This window comes from Temnothorax longispinosus, chromosome 6 (assembly GCF_030848805.1).
Source record: "Temnothorax longispinosus isolate EJ_2023e chromosome 6, Tlon_JGU_v1, whole genome shotgun sequence".
In the NCBI taxonomy this organism is placed as follows: Eukaryota; Metazoa; Arthropoda; class Insecta; order Hymenoptera; family Formicidae; genus Temnothorax; species Temnothorax longispinosus.
The window spans coordinates 20,478,511-20,495,378 of record NC_092363.1 but is presented as its reverse complement, the minus strand read 5'-3'; the positions used below and the strand labels follow the sequence as shown (position 1 = coordinate 20,495,378).

The window sequence follows — 16,868 nt, the reverse complement described above, 5'->3', positions numbered from 1 at the left end:
TCGTGAAAAATAAGAGATTTCAATCTTTCGAATAGATTTCAGTTTTTTAATCTAATGTAAAAGATATTTAGCAAATATTATAAAAAGATTATATACGTAGAGATTTCTATGTGCCAAACATTTTCTATATTATGTTAAAAAATAAAAAAATTAGATATTTTGATCAATATCGTTTAAATAAAATGCAATTTTACGAAAAAGTAATATTAATAAAAATTGAATTATTTAAATGATTTCTATATACATGTATATTAGATACACACACCTGTGTTTATCTTCCTATTAGCGTACTATACCAGTATTAACACGAAATAAAAAAATGTAGCAAAATGATCTTCTAATCAAAGTTCGTGAAACGCGAATATCGCGTTTCAGCATTGCAGATCTCTGAAATTCCCGTAAATCTAATGATAGCCATACTCTCGGGCGCAACTAAATATCAACACGTTAACTATCCACGAGTGATCCGATGACAGCGGATAGCTTAAAGCGACACTGCCGATACTGTTGAATACGCGATTTCCACATTGGCCTTTTTGGCCGATTCGAAATGCAACGCGGGTCAAATAAGATCGGCGGCCGTACGCGCCGCTCGCGCTCGTGATCGGTAATCGATAGCCTTGTAGCTGCAGTAGCGCATCCGTGTGCCAGAGATAGCTCCGAGCTGCACGCGTATAATGGCAGACCTCCTATCACCAAATCGATCCCGATCGGATTTATTCCGAGCATTGTCTCGAGGCACACCACGTCCGCGCGCGTATGACTTTATAAAAAGAATGGCTTGCAGTGTTCCATTTTCCACGTATTTTTGACGTCACCCCTGTCTCCTTCACTCCTCTTTCTTTCTCCTCGCGCTCGAACTTGCTATTGTATTTCAGGAAAGAGAGGGGAGGGAAGGGGTAGAGGTATTTCGCTACGAGAAAAAACGGAGGTGGATTTTGTAAAAATGCGCGACACGGTCGGACCGTTGTCATTTAATTTCCTGTGGAATGCGTTTCAGAAGCACTTACATAAAACTGTGTACATTTCCAAGATACTGATTGAACTTTATGTTCCTCCACTAATCTAATATTGTAAAAAAATTTTTAATATATTGCATATATACAATATATTTTTTTATATGTGTATAGAAAAGCAGGCTGCGCTGTTCCTAGGCTATATGAATGAATGTTAATTGTGCGAGGCACTACACGAATCAAATATTTCAAGTGCAATGGTGTACGGATTATATTTCGTGATATTGAATGGTATCTACCAAACTCTTTTGAAGCGGCGCCTCAACCTCTGTAACAATACCCTTGTGAAAAGATGTTATTTATTTTTCATTTTTCACGCTCTCTTGCCATCAGATTTTTCCGATCCACTAGGTACCTCTGCCGCTGTTTATATTTTTATCTTCTAGGAGAGAGAGAGAGAGAAAGAGGAGACGGGCCGAAACATATAATCGATAGAAATATGTGGATGTTACGATGAAACGAGTACGCCGTTCCAAACATATTCACCAGTTTGGTATTTTTTCTCATAAAATAACGACGTAAAAAAATAAAATAATGCTATCGAAAAGAGTAATTATTCAGATTAACAAACCCCCCTTCCAATGATTTTAATCTTGAAATATGTTGTATCACCCTGAGTAACGTACAAAAGGCTTCAGCTGTTGTTTATTCAAAAGTTATTAACAAAAATGTTTGAGAAATATAACAGTTTGTGTCAGTAATATTTTTCAAACTTTTTAATAAATTTAGAAAAGGATAACGAGCGACGGCTAAAACCTTTTAGAGATTACTCAGGAGGGTGACATATATAATATATGTCATAGTTAATGTCATTGGAGAGAGGTTCGTTAATCAAAATAATTACCTATTATTTAAAAGATTTCCCCTAACAGAAAACAAACCTAGAAAATAATACGCAGAAAAAACAACACAAATTGCGAGCTTATAATACTTCTTAATCAATTTATAAGTTCTTTGTTTCGATGTGTTAGTCATTTGATAATTGAACAGTTTCCACCTCGTGCAAATGCGCTTCGAAATTCAACGAGCGTTGAAATAATTATATAATTCCATCACACGCTTGCGAACCATAAATCATAAACTGGAAAACTCGGAACAGGAGGGAAACGATGAGAGGGAGGGGGGAGACAGTACGGCGAACGAGAAGGATGTTCCGACAGGGAAGAATTTCATAATCTCTTAATTGCACATACCACGAAAGCACCACTCATTTACATTTATATATCGCGTGCCGATGGTTCGGTGCATCCAAGATAGTTGAGCTTTATTTTTCTTACCGCATTTCTGCAAAAGAATTTGCGCGCGCGCTTTCCCGCATCGCATCGCGGTTTTTTCTTCATCGCAAAATTATCCGCTGAGGGTATTAAGCGTCCTCGGTGTCGGATGCGCAGGCAGAGCACGGACCTGCACCTGCACATGAAATTCGCGATGCAATTATGGTCCGAGGTCAACGCCTCGGTCGCAAACGTTCGTGTCGGACGATTCGAGAATTCGCAGCTCATAATCGCCGATGGGAACTTCGACGGAAATGAAGCTCCGCGACTTGCCGAGCTTTTCAATTGCTCAATATGGCAATTTGCTCCTATGGCTTGTACAGAACGTATACCAGAGCTATCGCAGCTTCCTTTCAGTTATGGATTTCTAAAAATACGATATCGACTCTTCTACAGCGAGACGGTGAAATCAAAAACGATATCGGAAACTTTTAACTTTTCACATCAGCTATCATGGTAATTAAATCTCAAGCCAAACGTTCATGGAGAATATACATATATTAGATATTTTACTCTTGTTGCAACAATGACAATGAAACTTAAGATTCAATATTTAAATATTTCTTATGCGTCTAATCAGAGAATTTAAAATTATATATGCATATCAAATTCGACGAAACTTCTTAAATTAATCATTTCTCTAAATCTTTGCAATAATTAATATCAAATGCATAACAAGAATTCACTTCTACACACACTAATATAATTTTTTATTTTATTTTTTATTTACAGTAAATTCGACTGGCAAAACACCGACCTAATGTATTAATTAGCAATAGTTTTTTGAATATCTAAATTGAAGCTGATGAAACTTGCACAGATTTAAGGTGGTCCTTTCGCGGACCCAGCTAGTCAAGTAACAGTCCGTCATGAGGTAATTGAAAACAAACATATTGACAAACATTACACAACATCCCAATAATTATAATAATATAATATGATTTTACACGCACGATTTAATCGTATTTAATTATTTACTAATTAAAAAAATATCACAATAGTAGTGCGGTTGGACTCGATTTAGGTTAGGTCAGGCATGACAGTACGAGTAAAGCAATATGCGATTGGACCACTACTTATTTAACCTCATATATCAGAGCAAAACATTCGGCAAGCCTTTATTTTCAAGGTATGTACGAAATCCGGAAACTTCAGGGAATATTTTAAGACATGAATAATGTATTCATCTGATCGCTAAGTACATGTATTATTCGTTGAAAACCTCGGACGTGGCGATTTGCATCATTCTATCTTTCTCGTTCATTAGATGTAAACAAGGATAGAATGACAATGGCACGCTCCGCGAACGCACATTTAGAATGACTTATTTCTTGTAAAGTGTCGGTAACCTTACTTGATTTTTCGTACACATGCCCCTTATTACTGTATATTTAACATATATCAAATTTAGGTACCTATCTAATACTTGGTCTCACGAAAGGACCACCTTAACAAATCTGACACAGCAATTCTTTCATTTGTTAACTAAATCTTTCTTTTTTCTTTTCTCGTCTTAAATCGCACCAATCAGCTTGAAGATTCAAAAACGTATATTGATATTGCCACATATTTCCAGATAATCCATATAATATAATATAATATAATAAACAGTTTCTCTTTATTAGATATATTATTTCAATGTACTTGTAATATTTGTCTTACAACTTTTATATTTACTATGTAAATTATGACGTAGGTTAAAAAGATCTCTCATAACTCTTCCTGTACTGTACTTACTGAAGTCACGTGTACAATCTTTGCCCGCTTAGTCTTTCAAATACGCCGAACGTGCATTGGCAGCGGCGTTCTCTTTTGTGGGAGAAGTCATTCAACCCGAGGTTCAACCAACAATTATCCGAACGACTCGTTTCGTCCGTCATTGTATCCGCACTCGCGCATAATGCAGAGGAGTCGCGACAAAAACGGGTTTCGCCCGCGGTCGCATGCAGCAGTGAAAAAAGGCCGGCATATGCGGACCGACCGACCGCATATAAACGGGAATAATCGCTTCACCGAATTGTACAAACACGCAAATTTACTTCTGCACTGAAATCCTTTGCAAATTGGCATTTTCGTTTTTTTTTTTCCGCTTTTACATGTGTACGATAGCCTGTTCCTGTTTTGTGCTCATTCAGAAATGTTATGCGCGTACGATATAGCTATATTCTTCACTAATTTCTCAAAAATTGGAAAATTTAGAACGTCGTGTCTCCTATTATCATCTAGCTATCATTTATAATTAAAATCGATCGTTTAGAAGAGATATGCTTTTTATAGTTTTAAAACATAACGACCGCAAAAAGTTTTTATGTACTCTGTGTGCCAGTTCATATAAGCAGACTACGGATTCAAGTTATTCATTTCGTATCCATTTCAAGCATCAGTTCGTTCGACAAAAATAAAAATTGAAAAATGAATCGAATAACACCTTTGAGGTATTAGACCGTACAATTCTGCGCAACTTACAAACAGAACGGGTTTCGGTCAGAACATCGACGATTGGTACCTTCGCATGTATCTCTGATTAATGCGTAGTGTACATAAATGCGTTCGTTGACTGCGCCGTTGGCAGAGCGCACCGACACGCAACACACATGTAAAGATGGTAATGCGGTTAAGTCCTTACTAACAGCCGTCCACCTACCTACATTGCGAGTCTGATGTACGTGAAGAAAAAACACCTATACAAGTTTATTTATACGTACAAATTTATATTTGTTTTATTAATAAATCTGTATATACATTCTAGAAACTCAAATTTACCAAGACTTTTGAATTTTCGATGATTTATAAGTTAACAAAGTTAATGTTTAAAAAAATAAAATAGTCATTACTTTTGCAATATCCAGCAAACAGGTTTTCGTTAAATGAAGATGAAATACCATAATTTCATTATTAAATCAAATAAAATTTCTGGTTTTCAGGAATGTTAATTTAAAATAAAATGTGTCCGTCTTCACAATCGCCAATGGACCCGGTTATGTAATTAACTTTCGAATATAAATTTCCTCTAAGCGCATCTCTCTCTTGCCGGGAACACACTACCAGGAATTTTCGCAGGCGTCGTACGTGCGCGTATGCGCGGCTCAAGTGAGTATACACGGCCCATCGCTCACACACATCGCGAGACATGTCAAAGTGTATCTGCGGGCTCGTAATACAAGTTTAATGCACGCTTAGGCGAACCTACCGCCGCGCGTGGTTACTGTAAATTCAAGGTGCAAGGTTATGCATGATGTACGACGCATCGACGCCGCGATATTTCCCGATTGGTAGGATGCGTCGGATGACTCTCTAACGCCGCAGACGGCCAGACGGCCGGTTACGCGAGGAGATGAGAAACGACGTCATTTTCGTGGCGCGCTTTTATGCGATCGCAATGCGGATTAACGTTACGGACGGCGAGTATATGACGATGTGTCGGGGATACGCATTTTGCCGTGGCCAGTGAAAAAGCTCATTCCTGTAGAAATGCCTTTTTCAAGAAAGCCGTATTACTGTTCGTTGAATTGTCGGAAGCCGTCTCCGTGGCTCGCTTTTTACTCGGCGAGTTTCGAAGCGAACGCGGCTCTAGTAATTCATATACGGGTACATTACCATGCGCTCTGGTTTATTTTTAATGAAATTTCATTACGTGAAGTTGCAGCAATACACTCAAAATGTTTCAAAATGAAAGGAATGGCATCATGCTTCGTCAAAACGAATAATATTCAAGTTAAATAATTGAAAAATGCACTTGGCACACAGATTAAGATTCACGATAAATAATATCTTGCTAATTTACTTGTCAATTTTATTGTTATTTAGTTGCCATATTATTCTCACGTGAGATTTATTTGCCAATTATTCAAACTGAAGAATTATAAAGTCGCGCAAAGTATGTTGGAGTATGATATAAGATGTAGATTAAACTGTAAACTTCAATCACTTAATTCGCTTATTCCCAAGTATAGTATGCTGCAAACTATCTGGCTGTTATGCCACATTGGTTTCACGTAGTAATGCGAAGAGAGTAAGCGATGGTTGACCCGATGATTGCCGAAGAGTGTACGCGCGTGTCCCACAGATACTATTGATTTGACCTCTATTTGCGCAATAGTTTCGGTCAATTGCATTTTATGTAGTTTGACGAAAGCGAAATATGCGTTGAATGGTATTTTGCATGTACATATGTATAAATAAGCCAATGAGCCGTTTGAGCACTGATTTCGCAAATGTGCAGAAAGATGCATTGATAAATAAGCGATAAATTAACTTAAAAAAAAAAAAAATAAAGCAAACGTAGACTGTTAAAATATTCTGAACATAATTGATGTACAAATTTTGACAAGCGTTCAGGACTGAATCATTTATTCCACCTTAGAAGTAAGTGGCTTAAAGATTTCTCTCTAGTTCGGTTTAACTACGTACGGTGCAGAGTAAGAAGCTTTAAAACAAGTTATTATTTTTCATATATCTTGCCTTGATATGCTCTATTATTGATAAGAAGATCGATAATTTAAAGCTCACTTTATATTCGTGAGATATAATCCTGAAAATAATGTTCTTCCTAAGTAAAATTTCATACGTATATGTATGTATGTATGTATCCGGTGATGATGGTGTTAAATAAATTAACATGCATTATTCTGAGCGAACTTGAATACGAGACATCGCCTGAAATAGTAAACGCATGAGCGCGGATATATCGGGAATTGCTGTTGGCCTCAAACCGCGGCATTTCTCGTAATAACCATGACACGAATGCAACTGTGCCGGAAGTCGCTTCAGTTGTAAATGTCACTTGTACATTCTACTACCCCGAAACTATTGGCGAACGGCTGCGGAATTGATTAACCGCGACTAGCACCAGTGGAACCGTGACCTTAATAGCAATTTCCGTTATACGAGCTTGCTCGTACCTCTTACTATTCTTCTCCTTCCGGTCGTCAACCTCTCGCCCATGTTGACCCTCCGCTAGTTGTACCGCTATAGAAAAGTGCCGAGCTAAGCTCCCGAGAACGGCTTAAGTTTCTAAGCAGGGATATTGTCGAACAGCTTAAGTCGCGAAATTTGCTGAGCTATTGTAAAAACCTCCAATCGTACTACGAACTAAGTTTATTTTGCGATTTCTCTTAAGCTTTTGATTTATATATATCTATATATACTTCCTATCTTTAATACATATAACCATTGTTGTTTTAATAGATGTTAAATGTTTATATTAAGTACAAACGTATGTATAGCAAACATTTATAACGAAAAGGATTTAATAATAAGTGAACTTGATCGTTTATGAAAATAACACAAATAGTAGAAATGCGCCTTTAACGATCTTTTATGTATACGTAACAATCTTATTGGGCATGCACAAAGATCCAGCCTGACTGTTAAAAGCGCATTTCTACTATTTGTAAAAAGGATTTAATTAAATTGATTTAATAGATACTGTATTACTTATTAATTCGTAACTATTACAGCTATAATGATATAATTTATTTGATATAATTTTTAGGTCATGTTTGTCTGATGTGTCTATATCGTATACAATAATACACAGATATAAATAGAATAAAAACAAGAACTGTCAAAATGAAAGTCAAACTGAATATATTCTATAAGAATATTCTAGTTGTCATAAAATATGAAAATGTAATGCGCCACAACGCGACATGCATGATAATCGTGAAGAAAGCCCGGTAATATCGACTTTGCGTCGCAGTATTGAAAGTATTGAAAATATTGAAAGACATCTATTTTGATCAGCCTGAATGAACGTCAAATTTATAATACCAATAACAATAACGTTATATCACCGGTGATTTCGAAAACCCTTATAATAATAAAATAATTAAAATTAAAAAAGCTCAAACTTATTTTAAAAAAACCGAAACTTTAGACGCAAGTCAGAATCTAATTAAATCACAATTTTTAGTAAACTTTTACATTATTTTCAATATTAAGAGTATATTATTTCCTTTATAAGGAAAACTGCATTATACGTTATATCATTAAGGACGTTCTCTCGTCTTTATACTAGAAAAAATCGATTTTCTTAGGATTTTCTTGAAACTGTAAATATACGTTAATTTTGATGTGCTTTATGCGTGGTATAAATTTCAGTACTTCTTCCGGTATAAAAAATAAAGATACTAAGCCTCAAAGTTTAAAAAAAAATTAAAATTTAATTTTTTTAGTTTTGGCATTTTTTCCTTATAGAACTCGACGAGAGGAGCAACTTTGGTCCTCTTGGCCAACCTTGTATCTCTTACCGTTTGGCCTGGAAAACCTTTTTATTAGTAAAAGTTGAAACTTTGAGGCTCAGTATCTTGATTTTTTATATCGGAAAAGGTACTGAAATTTATACCACGCATAAAGCACACCTAAATTAACGTATATTCACAGTTTTAAGAAAATCCTAAGAAAATTGATTTTCTTTAGTATAAGGACGAGAGAACGTCCTTAACATAAAATTACATGTTATCAAATAACCATAAATAATTAGATCATATTAAAGAGCGCATATATTTTTTTATAAATATTATAATTTTTACTATTAATTTATTGAGTACAGTTTAATTAAGTGCGTGTATAAACACATCGCGTTGATCACTCTGACTTGAGTATCTCAAGGAACATCGAAAGAGACATTGCGAGAGATAGCCGATGCAAATTTACCATTGCAACTTACAACTTGGTGAAGCAAGCATGCCGTTCTCTCGCAAACCGCACACACACGGCGCCACGGTACCTCTTCATGTAGAATTCATGTACACCTCTCGGCATTCGAAAGAAACTCCACGTAACAAACTGTCCGCATCTTGCGCCACAAGCATGCCTCTTACAAGCACGCGGTGGTATAATAAAAAAGTATGGATAAAAAACGTGTGTCCGCGCGTCACATCGTGCGGCGGCACTTAATGCATCATGCAAGCATTCGCTCTCTAGTTTCCACATCATACGCTAGAAGATGATACTTTCGTAGCCATTACGTGCTAAGATAATCATGAATATGATCTAAATATTTCTACTTTGCATAATCATACTTCTACAATACATTATTAAATAGTGCAGTGATACTTGCTTCTATATCGTTGTTGGTTTGAAACTGAATTCTACTTGCGATATAGGAATTATTATACGTCGATATAGGAATTATTTATTTGGATAGAATTTCTAGAAAAACCAACGGATTTAATCCAGATCTCTCTTTTTTCAATCAAGTTTTCTACTTTTTTCAGTCTATTTTTTTTATGGCAACCAGACAGCAATTAAAAATTTTAATTCCATAATATTGTTAATAATATATCATCATAGAAATAGGGATTTTCTTTAAAGCGGTTTCCATAGTGCTTTCTAAAGTTGAAGCTTTAAAGTTACATGCATATTGTAAGTTCAAAAGACAATAAAGAATAAATAGAACATTATTTTCTTATGTTGTGAGATATGTCAGATCATATCTTAACAAATATCGTTGATATGTATGAACGTGCACGTTGGTGATATTTCTTATTAGAAAAGTATTTCTTCCACCGAGCATATGCCTGCCAATATCTCGCACGAGAGGTGTAGCGATCCAGCCTCGCCGATGGGGGGACATTAATTTTTCTCGCGAATTGATACCCGGCCCCTTGCACAGTCGACCGCCATAAAGTATACCGCGAGATGCGCCTCGAAAAGTATTGCGTACCTACGTGCAAAGTGTCTGCCTCTGCCGGGACGTGAGATTCTTTACGAATGCATTTTATATGCAGAACGGACTCGGTGCGCGCTTGGTTTGCTTCGGGAAGAGGTTCGCTGCCGATGCCGGGCTACGGGAACGAAGCATCGCCACGTTATTTCCGGAAGAATATCTACGCACCGATGCGGCGTATAAATTCTCGCATTAATTCAGGTATTGGTTGAACGCGGTCTATACACAACATTCGGCAACTTGCGAGAATGAGTAACGAAGTTACGTTCTCCGTCACGTCGCGCCTACTAAGTTCTGCACCATAGATTGCCGTAGTTCGCTAATTGTTCGATAAATAAATTGAATTTTCAATAGTGCTGTCAATCAAGGAAATATAACATTTCAAGTGTAATACATAAGGATTATTTGCATATTTTATAATCTTAATCATTTCATTTTGCAACTAAGCTTATTTGTTTAATTCTCATTACTGCTAGTTAGTTTTTATCCTGTTCACCGTATATTTTCTTTTGTGGAAAATGTAATTTTTGCTTTTGCAGATTTTGTAAACGTTGTACATTATATATAATTCCGCGGCATTAATAATGTATCCTTTCTGTTAACATTTTAGTGCACACTTCCGTAACAAGTAACTCTCTAATTCTGAAACGTTCAGATTTTGGAGTAACATATGCAGGTATGTATATATTGCGTCATGTGCCTACGTATTCATTGAATGTATCTGTACGAATATTATACAGACTTCATTACGCGTGCATTATGCACGCCGCGACGTAACGCAGTCGGCGCGGAGTCCTCATAACGGTCATAAATTATAAGCTCGAAATTCCACGAGAGCAGATCGTCGAGAGAGTTTTCCGTTTGCGTCTGCTTCGCGTTGGGGAAACCGCCGCGCCGCACGCGGACGTTATCGATGTCGGAAAAACGGGGGGGATCGGTGGAAAAGCGGTGATATTATTGTCGGTTTATTGCGGACGGTTCGTTTAAAAACTCGCAAAGCATCGCAGAAGAGATGTAACCGAGACAGCCGGGAAAATCGTCTGCGGAGAATAATAGAAAAGTTACGTGCACGGATCCATGTGCTTTAAATGTGCGGGTATGTTTTAAATGCCCGTGTGTATACGTATGTTCTGTGTATATGTTAAATGTGCATTCGCGTGCAAATAGCTGAATGTAGAGCCGATCCTGAATGAAATACAAGAGGTGTGTCAATCCAACCACACAAAAGTTATCGAATCAATATATAATATTTAATATATAATATTTGCACATAATGTCAATATATGTATAATATTAGTTAAAGAGAGAACTACATTATAGAACTGAAGAACTTTATAGAAAAGAAATCAAACGCCTGTCTTAATTATTTTTGGGTTAAAAAAATTAGTAACTCTCGTAGCATGAGATAATTACATAAAAAAATTACTATTTGTACATACGTAAGTTATATAAGTATCAATATTCGGCAATGTATTAACAGATTTTTAGGTTTAATGGTTGATTTCTCTGCTAAGTATATTAATATCTATTTGTAAGTTTTTCTTGCTCTACGATGTTCTTTTCTCTAGAGAAATCTTTAGGAGCCTATTTCTTAGTTTTGACATGAAGGCATTTAGTTTCTTTTATATCTGTCCAAGATATCCAATCCATCTTCTAGATTTTTATATGTTATTGGAAAAGTAAAACCTATACCAAAGGATGACGTTATAAAATAAAACCAACTCTCTCACAGTTATTTGAGAGATGAACAGTGATATATAATGGGGGATATATAACGGGAGATTACGAAAAACTATGATTTTCAAGATGTAATTCTACAAGAAATTCAATATCTCAAGTAATACAATATTTACACAAATAATATGTAAATATATTCTTGAGATAATATATTAACTTTTTAAGAACAATTTTAAAATCTGTTCAGAATTTGCGTAAAAAAAGAAAATATTTATTAATGATTCAAGTATAATTAATGATTTTGCTTCTCTATATAAAAATCTTAAATTTACAGAAAGAAATCTTTCTTTTTTGTGAAAAGAGTCTGATATCTATTCTAGCTATAGGTATTATAAACATTCGACTGTGCAAACTGCAGGACTGACCAAGCGGCTTGATGCAATCTCAATTTATTGGAAAAATTTTATAGAGATGTTTTATTGTCTCGGCAAATAATGATTCCGCCTTTACAAGTCTCTTTAGTCTATAGGATTATACGGACTAATTAGAAAGTTAACTGTGTTTCGATCAACCGATGAAGGTAATAAATTTGATGTCACACATTTTTCAATATTTTTGCCGAATCGCGCAAACTTACATTTGCGATCGTCGGATTTATGTATACCGGATGCTGACAAATTTCTAGACGAGACGGATGTCTTTCTTTTTATTGACGTCGAACATGCACGTCTTTTGTTACAGAATTGTCCTTTGAAACGACACACACACACGGCAATTTTTTTATTCTTATGATACTATTCGCCCTATCTTATATTTAGAGAAAAGATTAAGAAATTGTTGTGTTTTCCACGTTGGCAAAATTTCAAAAAATACAAAACGCTTTATTACGTCAAGTTTGTTGTTTGTTCCAACGCGGATGCAGCTTTATACCAGGCTCCGCGCATCGAAGGGTGACAATATTGACATCATGTACGTCAATCTATCGCGAGGTGGTGTAAGTTCACAACGGCATCAAAGAATAATCCGGCACGTTCCTAGTCCGGTAACGACGCAAAACATTTCCTATACGATAGCTATTTTCTACGACGCCCGCGAGGAAACATATTCTCCAAAAATTTGTTTTTCAGAATTTAAAATTCTCTCATGTATCACGTCCTGGGGCTGCGTAATACGGAATGAATATAAATAAGTAATATACGCAACCCGTCAAAGATGGGCGCAAGCAAGGGACTTCTTTTCTTACTGACGTCTATCTACGTCACTCTTATCCGACTCAAGGAAGCGCTCCTACTTCGCAGCAACAAAAGCATTTTGCTCGTATCATCCCGTAAAGCTGGAAAATATGAAAACGTTACTCCTCTCTGTAAACGGATAATAGAATTCTGCGTTTATCCGAAGATGCTGATCGCATTAGAATACGTTTTACGGAAATAGATAATAATAATTATTATTATATTATGTATAATAATATAGATAACTATTCCAAGGATTTCAATTTTAATTTGAACAGCATATTTTAAGTGATATTTATTCAAAGTAGTCGATTTTTAGATAAAAATCATCAATAACTTTCAAATTATATCAGATTACTTGATACAGAATAATCGTTGTATATTTTATTATATAAGCATTTCTCACAAAGTGAAAGTCATCAATATTTGTTCCATCAATATTTTTCTCTGTAATTACATATATTAATGCTTTTTGTTATGTATGTGGATTAACAAGATCGAAAAGTCAAACGTGCAAATATTTTATGCGCCAACTTGAAAGATTGTTAATCCATCGACGCAACGTTCAATCATCGAACTCTATACGCGCGGTTGAGACATGAATATTGCGTGACTCAATCATTCGCAAGCGGTTCAATCTGAATGTCCCAATTTCCTCCACGTGATTACCTTAATACGTTGCCCATATCTCCGGTACGATGAAACCGGACTGCTAAAGTGATAGCCAGACATACACACGGAAGCTCGATGATACGCATTGGCTAAACTAACCAACAACATCAAACTGCGTTTACATATACTTGTAACTTAATTGTGTTCCATTTAATCAAATTGGCTTTGCGTTAAATGTTTCGCACTTTGATGATGATAATAATTACTCTCATATCTTTTTTAATGTCTTTAAAATAAAAATTGTGAAATTAAATAAAAAAAATTATATTAAACAAGATGTAATTTTAAAGAGCGATTAAAGTCATCATTAAGAATTACTTTATTCTAATTTAAAAGATAAAAGATAACAAATAAGCAAAATAAAAGCTAAAGCTTTAAATAAAAATTATAGTGCTTTTTTAAGTTATATCCCATTGAAATTTATTTCATATACATATATATGAATACACTCTATATATTTATTCTATCTTTTAGTTATATTGACTTTGATTACTATTTAATTATTACGTGTTCCTCAAATGTGTGCTATTATTGCTCAATTACTCTGCACGGTCTTGTTACCACTAGAGATTTACATAGTGTTAGTATATATCATCCTGCAAAATATTATATATTATACCTAAGAAAATCTCTAAAATTTGTGTTAATATAAATCGCGAGTACGTTAGTTGTTCCAATCATTCGCATATGTTCTATCTAGAATACACCGTTTCATCCACGTTATTACCTTAATACATTAGCTGAATTTTCGACGGACTATGCCATTGCGGTTAGCGCGATGGGACTGGACTGCTGACCCAATACCATTTCCGTACTGTAGCAAATAGCATGCAGTATCGAGAATTCAACTGGAGTGTATTTAGAAATGTTTCGCCCGGTATTTCGTATGTTTAAGACGTATATTTTATATCGCCATGTTTAGGATTAATAATCGCAACAGGATATTTCTACAGTATCGCGAATGTGGATCACGCACAACGAAAGTACATTGACCAAAATGGACTTGGATACAGGCCCGACCCACGTCGCGAGCGGTGCAGCGTTCATATCGATTTCTTGCGAAGTGCCGATAAGAGTCGGCGGGTGTACGCCACTTTATAACAGAGGAACGAGGTGGAAAGCGGTAGGACGGAGACAAAGTAGAAAAGGCAGGGCAGAGAAGTCTGTTCGAAATCGTTCGACACTGATCGAGCAGTTCACCTATGCATCGAATGAAAGATCGGAGACACATCGGCCTTATTCCTCAACTCAACCATAAAGTCATTGTTATGCAAATATTAAAAGATAAAAATATAACTAATATTAAATGTATGAATGTAATAAAATTAGAATTGTTCCTTAGTATTACATCCGTATTATATGTGAATAATAGTCTTAAAAATAACTATGCGAATTGCACTGTAATGAAACCGATGATATTTAAAACGTATAACGAGTAGCCAAATTGCAGATATAATAATAATTATAAAAAAATTGTTATTATGCGCTTCTGTACGTTAAAAGTCACGTGACGGTATTAACGGTCGTTAATAGATCGGAACCGATATAGCACTCAAACGGAGAGTAACTGTGGACACTGGCAGGCCGTTAGTGGATGATATATCTCGTCCTATAAGCAGAGTAAATGGCTCGGTGCCGATTGCGGCCGAATATTAAGGATTAGAATAGATCATTAAGCAGACGTGGTTGCGAAAATATGCGACGCGACGAAGCGTATCATCGACAGGCTGATAACAATGACACATGTTCCTTAACCCTCCCTAAACAGATTTATTACCATCATGTAATATCGTAGTATCGCACTACCATATTTTCTACATTAAGCATGTGCATTGAAAAATTTTAGATACAATAAACCTAGCATGAATACTAAAGTAAAATAATTTATATTTATCTACACACAAAAATAAAAAAGTGGATTATTGAATCTTTATATTGGAGAGTTTATATATATAGAATTGTGTAACTAAGAATTTAAATTTATATAAAATATGCCAAAAAATTCCAATAAAGCAATATCTCTACAAGAATATTTCATTTATTGACTCATAATTATTATTATTATCATTGCATACGTGTGACATATACGTATATATTCCACTAACGATTGTGAAAACGAAGGATAATCGTGCGATATATAATTCACATACGGCTTTCCTGTATGTCAGACTTTATCCTAAAAATAATTTGCAGAATAATTCGTGGTTTCCGGTGAAGATTAAAAAACCCTGATCCATCAGAGAGTAAATCCGACGCGACTAATTCGAGACGATATGGTTGGTTCTGGCTTGTCCCGGAGCTTAAAGACCCCTTTCTCGCTTCTCTTGCTTTCGGTGCAGCCCCAGCCATTTTCGCTCGACTTTCGCGTCATTCGCGAGTTCGTTCTTTCACACCATCACGTCTTTATTTATAGTGCTTCTGTTCGCTTCATCTTTCACTCTTGGCAGTTTGTCAAAGTTGTCGCAAGTTAATTCAACATCGTAAATTAATTGTTGCCTTCAATTAATCCTTCGCTCTTGAGTCTCGAATTAGAGACAGCTCGTTCTCCCCTAACGAATACGCGAATAAACACACCATGATTACTAAAGGCCTTTCATTGTCGCTGTTCCTCAAGACGAAAAATATGCGGGTGCAAGTGTGTACAGAACGACTATTGTTATGTTAATAACTATGTTCACGTTTCTTGATTAAGAGATGAATACAATTGTGAGGTAAATTGCAACGTAAATTGGATGTTTATGATTTTATTGTGATAATGTTCTGGAAAAAATTTTAATTCGTACGCTTTAAATCTACATTGAACGTATAAGAAACTGCTCAGTTTCCTATGAAAAGTGAAAAAGAAAGATTAGACGTATACATGTAAGCTTTTATAAATATTTATCTATTAAAGATTTTTAATATTTTATAAATAAAGATACAGGTCCGAACAAAGTTTTTATCCCGGAGACCGGAGATTGCCTTACCGAATTCATTTAAACTTGGTTCCGTTTTATAGAATTCTTAATAAACGTCTTTCCAGTTTTACAAATTTAAAATTATATTCATGAGGAAATATGACGAGCTTCATATAATCTCTGTTATCGAATAAATCATTGCAAAAAGATTGTTCCATTATAATAAAAGAAAATTATTGCACTTTATTATTTCTCGCTAAAAGGCATAGATTATTGGTAAATCAATAACTGCGTGAAAAAGATTATCGCACAGTGCATTTCGTAAAAAGTCAATAATTTTGTTTTTTTTCTATTTTATTAATTTCTAATTCTGAGTTTATGTTTCACATGTAATCGCATTTGTTACAACCGAATCAAATACGATTTTT

At 35.3% G+C, this 16,868-nt stretch overlaps 1 pseudogene; it reads left to right on the top strand.

Moving 5' to 3' along the window:
* Nucleotides 1-12,851: 12,851 nt before the first annotated feature.
* LOC139815460 (uncharacterized) lies at nt 12,852-15,434 on the top strand (annotated as a pseudogene).
* The last annotated feature ends 1,434 nt before the right edge of the window (nt 15,435-16,868 follow it).